This window comes from Castanea sativa, chromosome 8 (genome assembly GCF_040712315.1).
Source record: "Castanea sativa cultivar Marrone di Chiusa Pesio chromosome 8, ASM4071231v1".
In the NCBI taxonomy this organism is placed as follows: domain Eukaryota; kingdom Viridiplantae; phylum Streptophyta; class Magnoliopsida; order Fagales; family Fagaceae; genus Castanea; species Castanea sativa.
Genome location: NC_134020.1, coordinates 5,879,437 through 5,891,145, shown reverse-complemented (window position 1 = coordinate 5,891,145; position 11,709 = coordinate 5,879,437).

Sequence of the window (11,709 nt, the reverse complement as noted above, 5' to 3'; positions counted from 1 at the left end):
TCAAGTTAGTATTCCTTCGCAACCCTAGAGTGCCAGAGTTGGGTCAATTGTACGTACCTTGATATCTAGGGTTTCTGGGGTATTTATATTGGGTAGAATTGCCTTTCTTTTAGGATACAACTTCCTTCTCAAGTTCCTTTCCATATAGGAGTCTTCTCAAACGTGTGTCGCAAGAAGTCCAAGTGTGCACGCTTGCGTGGGGATAAAGAAAAAGTTGATTTAAAACATATCAAATGACATACAACGAAGAATTCATAACTAATTCATATATGACGGACACTTAATAAAATTCAACCGTCCTATTCGCGTCAACTCCGATGTCAATCCGTCTTCTTTCTCTCCGTCCATTCCAGTTCAACAGAAATACCCGTCACCTATTTTTTATCCCCATCAGTTGCCCCCTTCAGTCCTTGGATCCATCTTTGAAACATGACGGATCCATGGAATGACCCATAAAGCAATATATTGAGATAGGACAGTTCTAGTGTACTATGACAGTGGACACGTGGCCTGTATTTCTGACGAAGGACACGTGGTCCTTATGGATTGGAAGCTTCCCCAAAATGAGGCGTCGCTTCGTATTCCGTGACACTACATGGGGCATAATGCCTCCGTCGGGTATGTCATTGCTTTTGTTTTCGTCAACTTAATCTTTGAAAGTTATCTTATGTTTAAAGGTCTAACCGTCTTTTTCGCAGCTCGTGACCGTCCACAGGTTAACTTAGAGCAGTGGAGTTTTCTGGAAAAAATCTTCAACAAAACAAAACTGCAAGAGAGGACGTGGGCACAACTCGTCACCCTTGATACGCTACATTGGTATTGTGACAGACCCGAACCTTCATCTTCCGCCCGTCGTTACGACAACAGAATTCGAAAACGTAAGTTCGTCGCAACCATCTCCGTCTTCTTTAAGTGTATTTTTAACTTTGCCTTTCACATCCGTCTTTGATTTACAGAAATGGACGCTGCGAAGAGGAGGGCCTTCATCAAACAACAGGCAGCGAAGAAAAAGCAAGAGGTGGGTCAAGCAAAGGGGATGGCTACACCTGTTCCGTCAAAGCGGACTCAACCAGAAAAAATGGAACGTCCTCCAAAGAAACAAAAGACCACACCAGAGCCCGTCGTGGCATTGGAAGCCGAGAAAACATCCGTCAAGCATGGAAAGGGCAAAGGCTTGATGAAGGGCCCCGTTCCTACCGGGGAGAAACCACCCGTTCTCTTTCGGGAAGACTCCAGTTATGCCCTTGAAAAGCTATCGTCCATCTTGACAACTGACGATTACGTGGACCTCAGCAACCATACGACAGAGGCGATGGGAGAGACGGGTCTTTTCACCCTTGCACAGGTAACCTTGAATCCGTCCTCTAGTTTTGCTAAGTTCTTTCTCACCCGTCATTATCATAACGTTGTATTTTGCTTCCAGGCCATGCTGATGATGAAAGGGTTATTTGGCCGTTGTCTCAATCACGAGACAACCATGGACCGTCTGAGAAAGAAGAACAAGATGATGGAGGATGAGCTTTACGAGCTGAAGACCTACAAGATCAATATGGACAGAAAGCTCAAATGCTCGGAGCAGGTCAGAGGTGAGGTGGAAAAGGAGAACGAGCACTTGCGCGAAATTTTGAGGGACAAGGAGAAGGAGTTGACGGAGACAAAGTCTAAACTCTCCAATGCGAAAGAGATAGCCGTCCAGGAATATCGTGACTCCGACCTCCTTCTAACAAAGCTTGGGAGCTCCTTTGCTGACGGATTCGACGACGCCATCCGTCAGGTGAAATCGTCGTATCCTGATCTGGACGTATCCCACATTTCAATTGAAGTTCAAGGGCAAACACTTGCACAGTCCGTCCGGTCCGAAAGCACTGACGAAGGGTTTGCCGTCACTGCTCCAGCTGACGAAGGTCAAGCTTTTCCTCCAAGTCAACCAGACGACGGTCAGATGATTGAGAACTCCTCGCCGAAGAACGAGTAGTACTATTTTTTTTTTTTAAAACTCTTACCGTTGTAAACAAACTTGTTGAACCGTCGTTTTATAATTTAACTTTTATTGCTTATTTGCTTTCTTATTCTCCGTCACACATTATATGTACGTTTGTCCCTTCTAGATAACCCCGTCTATTGCGAGGAAATGTAGATGTCCGTCCTTTATTTGGGCTGGACTTTCATATTTATTTTCGAAACCCGTCTACTTTGTGAACCAGGTTTTTATCCTTTTGGGATGATCCGTCCACTTTGTGGACTTGAAGAATTTTCATCCTTTGGATGATCCATCCACTTTGTGGGCTAGAATTTTCATCCTTTGGATGATCCGTCCACTTTGTGGGCTAGAATTTTCATCCTTTTGGGACGATCCGTCCACTTTGTGGACTTGGAGAACCTTCATCCTTTGGATGATCCGTCCACTTCGTGGACTTGAAGAATTGTCATCCTTTGGATGATCCGTCCACTTTGTGGACTTGTAGAACTTTCATCCGTTGGATGATCCGTCCACTTTATGGAATTCATCCTTTGGATGATCCGTCCATTTTGTGGACTTGTAGGTTTTTATCCCTTTGGGATGATCTGTCCACTTTGTGGATCTGTAGAATTTTCATCCTTTGGATGATCCGTCCACTTTGTGGACTTGTAGATTTTCATCCCTTTGGGATGATCCGTCCACTTTGTGGATCTGTATAATTTTCATCATTTGGATGATCCGTTCACTTTGTGGACTTGTAGGTTTTCATCCCTTTGGGATGATCTGTCCACTTTGTGAACCAGTGGATTTGAGGCTCGTCCACTTTGTGAACTAGTTTTCTCATCCCTTTGGGATGATCTGTCCACTTTGTGAACCAGTGGATTTGAGGCTCATCCACTTTGTGAACTAGTTTTCTCATCCCTTTGGGATGATCCGTCCATGTTGTGGATTTGTAGAATTTTTCATCCTTTAGATGACCCGTCCACTATGGGGACCAGTAGAATTTCATCCATTGGATGATCCGTCCACTTTGTGGACCAGTGGATTTGAGAGTCGTCCACTTTGTGAACTAGGTTTCTCATCCCTTTGGGATGATCCGTCCATGTTGTGGACTTGTAGAATTTTAACGCCATGCATTTCATATTTTTTAGATAAAAATTCCTCTCATTATATCAGTTCAACATACCAAATTGTTTATGGAAAAGAAAACTTGGGCTCTAATAAGTAAAAACTTATGGATGTTTAAAATTAAACTAAAAATAAGGCAGCAGACATTGTCTTATAACTGTCGCACTACTGGTAGTACTTCTTCAGGTGCTCCATGTTCCAGGGATGGCCCAACTTCCTTCCGTCTAACGTCTCCAAGTAGTACGTTCCTTTCCTATGCCATGAGATAATTCTGTATGGGCCTTCCCAGTTAGGACCCAGCTTTCCCAGGGATGCATCCTTCGTACCGCCAAGCACTCTTCATAATACCAGATCTCCCACCTTGAAGTTTCGGTGCTTGACCTTGGAGTTGTAGTGTTTTGCCATCAAGCTCGTGGGTTACCTATAGCTCACGCGTGAGAGAAAAATAAAAATTGTTCTTGGACATTTTGGTTTGTAGAACCAATGTGTAGCCCAAATAATTCTTGAGGAAACTCCAAAGAAATTGTTGCACTTTCTCTATGGAAGGAACTAACATATTGCCAAATATTAGAATTCACCTTCATGTTAGTATTAAGCTATAGATTGGTATTCGATTTTCCCATAAAACAAATCTACTTTGTCAAACCGACAATTAAAGATTAACGAAGTATACATGTATAGCCAAAATATATTGGTATTTCATTTGATGGTAACAGTATATTTCTAGCACTAGTATTTGCTAGAAATTCTAAGATATACTTGTCTTATTTGATAGTCGCATACAAAAATCATGTTGAATGCATATTCAATCTTGATATAAGATAGCATTTTTTTTTCAACAAGATTTTTTTTTTTTTTACAAAATAGTTGTTTGAGTGAAGGAAGCCCTTATGAACTTTGTCAAAGTATTCTATACATTGTAAATTATGTTTGTTATGGCTTGGAAGAATAACACCAAGATGTTTGTCACATGAGACTTCTAAATTTTCATCAAGTAAAAGGTATATCTAAAGACAACTTTTAATCTTATTTAAGCCCCCAGTGTATGTACTTGAAAAGCCAATTACCAAATAAGTCATAGCAATGAAGATTACTTAATGTATATGGAACCATGTAAGAATTTCAAATTTTTGTTTCTTGATAATTAGTCATGTAAGAAGACCAAAATATTAGGATTTCCATTCCAATTGATATAAATAAATTGCTAGTGCATGGGATGGTACCTTTTGCACAATATTTTGTTTTGTTTTGATATATTCAAACATGGCATCAATGATTGGGCTTCCCGAAAGGGTACCTTTCCCTTGTTGAATTGATGTATCTATGAGTACATACATCAATCTATTGCTATCAAATGATATGATGTAGAGTAAGGTTTTAATGATCAACAAGAACTAGTGTTCATTTAAGTGAACAAAAATGTGTGATGAATGATAATCAATATAGTGTTTCACTTTCTAAAATGTCACAAAATGGACATTAGAATGATTTCATAAATGAGTTTGCTAACCTCCAATCCTTTGATGACTTTTGCATCTCACAGGAGGAGAGAAATGTTGTTAAGTAGTTTCACAACATCGTTGACTAATCTCATTGTGTAAAGACTTGCAAAACTATCCACGTCTTTGTGGCTTCGAGTTATGAATTCTTAGAATTCCTTAAGTTATTCATTCCTTGCTCCCACATAAATTTTGAGATGATTTCCTCAGGTTCCTTTAAACTAATTTCATTCAAGAAGGTCAATCATGCACATTTTATACACCTACTTTTGGGTTTTCATACCCATTCGAGACTCTTTTCTTTTCACCCCTTATTGGGCCTTTATATTCGGTTTGCACCCAATATTGGGTCATAACTACAATTGGCACCCATAGTTGGGTCATACTTACAAATTGCACCTATCATTAGGCCATACTTACAATTTGCACCCATTGTTGGGTCATGCTTACAATTTGCACCTATTCTTAGGTCATACTTACAATTTGCACCCATTGTTGGGCCATATTTATGGTTTGTATCCATTACTGGGACATGCTTATGATTTGTACCTATTACTAAGACGTGCTTATGGTTTGTACCCATTATTGGGACATACCTATAACCTACACCCATTATTGGGCCATACTTATGGCTTGCACCCATCACTGGGAAGTGCTTATGGTTTGTACCCATTACTAGGTCGTGCTTATGGTTTGTACCCATTACTGGGACACACCTTTAATCTGCACCCATTATTGGGTCATGCTTGTGATTCATACCGATTACTGGGACATGCTTACCGTTTGTACCCATTACTAGGACATACTTGTAAACTGCACCCATTATTAGGCCATACTTACAGTTTGTGCCCATTACTAGGACATACTTACAATCTGCACCCATTATTGGGCCATGCCTGCTATTTGTATCCATTACTGGGATGTGCTTACGGTTTGTACCCATTACTAGGATGTGCTTATGGTTTGTACCCATTACTGGGACATACCTATAATTTGTAACCATTATTGGGACATGCTTACAATTTGTTCCCATTGCTAGGACATTGGTTCATGGTCCATCCAGGGCCATTGAATTATTTAATCTTTAGAAAGGTTTCTTCATAGCCTTCGTGGGGTCACTGAATTGACTTTTTTTCTTTTCTTTGAAGGGTTAAGGATTTATTTCCTTCTCTGAGGAACTTCTAAAAAGTTAAGTCTTCTCTTGGCTATGAACAAATTCTTCACAGAAATACTCTTCTCTTCTTTTTCTTTTTTTCTTTTTTTTGGGACATCCAAAGTTACTCTTACTGGTGTATTAGTGGTTGGGAGGAGTTCCACCAAAATAATTCTGTCACTGTGCTTTCTTCAAGTGGGGTTCCTCTTACAAGGATCTTGGAAGAGGAAAGCTTTCTCTAGGCATGCATGTTAGAGGCTGACATCATGAACTCCCTTCTTCCCATTTGAGGTGGTTGTTACTGACCCATCATACCTCACAATCCATTTCTTTTAAAAAGCTCTACCACTGCTACTTTTCCAAGGATCTCTTCACTCAATGAGCACTCTTCTTCAAGAAACTGGGCTAGTGAGTTTGCTATAGCCTGGCTCTTGGCAGCTTTTGGGGTCTTCAGACCTATGTCATTTTAGGAAAGTAATACCCACTAGGCCACTTTTCCAGGCAATAAGGGCCGATGGAGGAGGGGTTTTATTAGATGAGATCTCATCACCAATAGGATTGGTGGGCTAAAAAGTAACATTTCAGTCATTGAGATGGATAGATGAACACCAGACACGCCCTTTCTATCTTGAGACACCTCGTTTATGTGTGCTTCAATGCTCTAATCACATAGTAGATGGGTTTTTCATTTATTTTATCTTCTTCCTAGGCCAACAATGCTTTAATTGCTTGGAAACTAGATCCCAATAACAACAATAGTGGTTTGCCATGGACTGGTGCTTGTAAGGTAGGCAGAAGACATATGATCTATTGAAGTTTTTGAAAGGCATTTTGTTACTTAACTCCTCATATGAAAGCATTCCCCTTTTTCAATAGTTTGGATAGTCCACTAGTGACTAAGGCTGGTCTTGGTATGAACCTTCTGATGTAGGAAACCCTTCCCATGAAGCTCTTGACTTCCTTGACCACGATAAGCCTCTTCAGGATTGCTATGGCTGTTGCCTTAGCTGGATTTACACTTATCCCTCTATAATGTACAAGAAAACCAAGGAATTTTCTTACAGACATCCTGATTGAACATTTCAAGAGATTCATCTGTATGCTACACCATTCAAAGACTCGTTTGAGGACCTTGAAGTGTCCTTCTATGCTCTTTGACTTTATCACGCTATCTTCTATGTAGTCCTCCATCTCTTGATGCATCATGTGAAAGATGGCTGTCATGGTGCGTTGGTATGTGGCCTTTACATTCTTGAGGCCAAATAACATTACTATATAGTAAAATTTTCCATCAAGGTCCTAAATACTTTTTTTTTTTTTTTGCATCCTTGGCTGCCATACGACTTTAATTGTATCTATTGTATCCATCCATGAAAGAAAACATGGAGTTCCCTACAACTTAATCTATAAGAAGATTGATGTTAAGCAAAAGAAATTCATCCTTTGGACATGCATTATTTAAATTGCGAAAGTTCACACAACATCTAATCTACTTGTTCTTCTTCTTCACATGAACTATATTAGAAAGACACTGCAAATGCTAAATAGGTTTGATGAACCCTCCCACTAGCAGCTTCTTAAGTTCATGGGTAACTTGAGCCTCCATTTCAGTATGGAAGACTCTAGCTAGCTGAATCACGGGCTTGGTTCCTATATCAACATTGAAGGAGCGGATCACTATACTAGGATCCAACCCTAGCATTACGTCATATGTCCACACAAATATATCTTCATATGTCTTCAATAGTTCCACTAGTTGCTCTGTTTCTTGTATTAATAACTAACTTCTGATGAGGATAGGCCTTAGGTTCCCTGGATTAGGCCTTTAGGTTCACCTCTTCTAGTTCCTCCTTTAGTAAGATTTGTGCCTCCCTTTCCATATCCCTGCGTTTCTCCAAGATTTCTTCTTGGGCTATCATGAAAGATGGTGGTCCAGGACCCTCCTGCAAGCTACATTCAGATCCCACATACCTTTATAAGTGATATTCTACCCTTCCTCCAAGTTTCTTAACAATCACACATCATAGAGAGTTAGATGAACTTCTAAAGAAGGTGGATCAGACATGATATCAACTTCCTGATCCGACATGCTTGATCCAAGTTAGATGAAATTTTAACTTCATGTCAATTCGTGGTCCACCTACATATTGAGTCTTGTGGGAATTCTATCCACTTCCTAATGCCTCCATTTTATTGGGAACTATTTTACTTTGCTGAAACCGTGGAACTACTACACCTTTACTGGAACCAAGGAACTGTTCTACTTTGCTAGAATCAAGAAACTACTCCATTTTGATGGAATCAAGGAACAACTCAATTTTTGCTAGAACTAAGAAACTACTCCATTTTTGTTGGAACTGTGGCTGGAACCAGGGAACTACTCAGGTTTGCTGGAATCAACGAACTACTCACTTTTGTTGGAATCAAGGAACTATTCCATTTTACTGGAATCTGGGAACTATTCCATTTTGTTGGAATCAAGGAGCTACTCCATTTTTATTGGAATCATGGCTAGAACCAGGGAACTGCTTAGCTTTGCTAGAATCAAGGAACTACTTAACTTTGCTAGAATCAGGGAGCTATTCCATTTTGCTGGAAACAAGGAGCTACTAAGCTTTGCTGGAATCAGAGAACTATTTCATTTTGCTGGAATCAAGGGGCTACTCAGCTTTGCTGGAATCAGGGAACTATTCCAACAAAAATGGAACTATGGCTAGAAATAGGGAACTGCTCAACTTTGCTAGAAACAGGGAACTGCTCAACTTTGCTAGAATGAAGGAACTATTCCATTTTGCTGGAATTAAGGAACTACTTAGTTTTGCTGGAATCAGAGTACTATTACATTTTGCTGGAATTAAGGACCTACTCCATGTTTGCAGAAACCGTGGCTGGAACCAGGAACTATTCCATTTTTCTAGAATCAAGGAACTACTTAGCTTTGCTAGAATTAGGGAACTATTCCATTTTGCTAGAATTAAGGAGCTACTCCATTTTTGCTGGAACCGTGTCTAGAGCTAGGGAACTATTCCATTTTGCTAGAATCAATGAGCTACTTAGCGTTGTTGAAATCAGGGAACTACTCCATTTTGCTAACTTGCACCATATGGTGTTGTTACCAAGTTCCTGCAAAATTCGTTAGCCCAGAACATGAAGCAATTGCATTGCTATGTGGTTCATACAATTTTCATTTCATCAAACTTCTTTGATTTGCTTACTTCTTCTTCTTCTTTTTTATATAAAAGAAATGAAACAATATTATGAAATTTTAAATGTTATAGCATGAGTTTTTTTCACTTTCTTTTAAAAAAGAAAGGCAATGATCCATTATGCTCACAATATTAAAATGAAGAAAATAACAGTGCATAGAGCTTATCTTATGTTGGGAAGTTCTCCAAAATTCCATATAAAGTCCCTCGATTGAATGTTCTTTGGAGGAATCCGCACTTTTTGGATCCTGATTGATGATAGACATAAAATCAGTAGGCTAAATGCTCCAGGCTTCAATGAGCTAGTGATTGCTTAGAAGGCCTGAAAAGAAAAAGACACAATATCAAAGGAGACCGGGTTGAACCAGCCAAGAACCCTCCAATGCCTAAGTTAGATTTTTCGCTTAGAACTGAAGAATTCCAACTTTTTAGGAGTAGTGAAAACTTACTTCAATTTGATGTGGATGAGTCCTTATATAGTGAGCTTTGGAGCAGTTACATGTTTAGTAACTTCCCCAATATTTGTGGAAGTTAGAAGGTTCAAACTTAACTTCCACAACTGCTATAGAAGTTAGAATGTTCAATCTTATCTTCTACAACTGCCATTGGAAGTTAAGTACTTATAGTGATGAATAAGGATTTTGTTCATGTTCCAAAATAGTACCACGTGGTCCGAATTTCAAGCTTATGTAGATAAATTCATTTCTAGAAATTTCCCAAGTGTTGGGAGATCGTCCAGGCACTTTCCTAATGGACGACCCTTATATTCACGGACGACCTTCCGCTTATGGACAACCTTCTTATGCTGGGCTGGCCCTTGGCTTTGGACGACTCTTATGGACGAATAGGAGATTGTTCAATTTTTTAGTTCCCCATCATTTGCCCCTTGTCCAAGGGTCATCCAGAGTGCTGTTGAATTTACTGTTGACTTTTGACACATGCCATTATTTTAGTGGTTAGATGTTGTGCCACGTGTCATCATTACCTTGGTCGAATTTTACTGTTCCAAGTTATGCCATGTGTCGTAATCTCATTGGTTGACTTGTTACGTCGATTCCATTTTTCAAGGAAAATGCCATGTGTCACCCCCTGAATGGTCCACGTCGCTTTGTTGACCTCACCCCTAGGCCCTATAAATATGTGCATTCTCTCACTTACCCTTCACCTTTCTTATAATTTCTCTTCTGCCACTCCTTCCAAGATCCTCGTCTAGTCTTCGTCTTCTAGTCTTGTCAGGTATTTCCTTTTCTCATCCTTAGGTTTTCGTCTTAATCTTTCTTCCAATCAATTATGTCTACATCTAGTGGTAGCCTAGAGAGAGAGATAGACGAGTACCAGGACGTGTCAACTAGAGGTGAAGGTAGTTATTAGAATGGTGAGGGTAGCACAAGCTGTAGTAGTAGTATCTTCTCAGACGAGAATTATTCGTTTGGGGTTCCTTGTTTTTCTTAAGAGTAATTCCAGGAAATGCAACGTAGGATGGCTTCTGGGGCAGGGGCTAGCTCATCCAAAAGGCCACCCAGTCCTCTTCAAGACAAAGAAGAAGAAGAAGAAGAAGAAGAAGAAGAAGAAGAAGAGGAGAATGTAATTTATAGCTGTGCCCCTGAGGGAGCGTGTTTTTAGACACGTCTATGTTAAAAACTCTTATAGATAGGTACCAAATTCCTAGGGAGTTTAGGCCTCGTCTGCCTGACGAAGGAGAATGGTGTTGTTCTCCTTCTTCTGGCTTAGGTGTATATACATCTTATCTTTTAGCAAGTCTTAGGTTCCCCTTAAATTCTTTTTGTAGAGGCCTCTTGCATAGGTTGGTTATTAGACCAAACCAGCTCAACTCCAATGGTTGGAGTACGATAGTGGCCATGCAAGTGTTATGGAATGAGGCACTGGAAGGGAATCGTCCAATCACAGTGGATGAGTTCCTTTACTGCTATAAGCCCTCGGAGATTTTTTTTTTTTTAAAAAAAAAAAAAAAAAAAAACCTGCTGGTTTTTACCAATTCTCGTCTAAGGGCCCTCTTTTTAGTTTGATAAAGAGTCGTAGTTCTTTTGACAGGCTTTGGAAAACTGAGTTTTTCATTATTTCTGGAAATTGGGCTAGGGACCCATTTGATGTGAATAATGCCCCCTTCCCTCCTTTTACTTGCCCCCTAGGTCGTCTTCCTTCCATTTTTCTCAATTATTTTCTCAAACTTTTTTTACCCATCTAACCCCTCCCTTTTTTTTGTATTGATGTAGCTGTTACTCGTCCATGTTTGGAAAATTTTTATTTAGATCGTATTGATCAAGTCCATGCCTTCCCTGAGAGATCCTTCCACTGCCTAGTGACTTTTGGTCGTCTAGCTGCATGGGGACTAGGTCTTGTACCTTCTACAGAGAACCTTGCGCACAAAGAAACTACTCTTCAAAATAAGTATCGTCCATCTTTCTTCTTTTTTTTTAATAATTTTGTTTTCTTCACCATAGAATGGCTACCATGAAGGAAAACAAAGAGAAGGCTGCAACAAGTGGTGACGAGGATGTCCAAGTTCAGGACGATACTACCCCCTCAGTCGTTCAGAAATCTACCATCCAAGCAGGGAAGAGGAAGGGGATATCTAGCTCAGTGGACCTTGGTGACCTTCCAAGTCATCGAGGTTCCAAGAAACAAAAGTCCAACGAGACTCCTCCTCCCAAGGTTCCAAAGTTCACTCCTCTGATGGTAGATTTTGACGATCTAGTGGTAAATGTGGCCTCCGTCCAGACCGTTCCACCCGTCCAGTCTGAG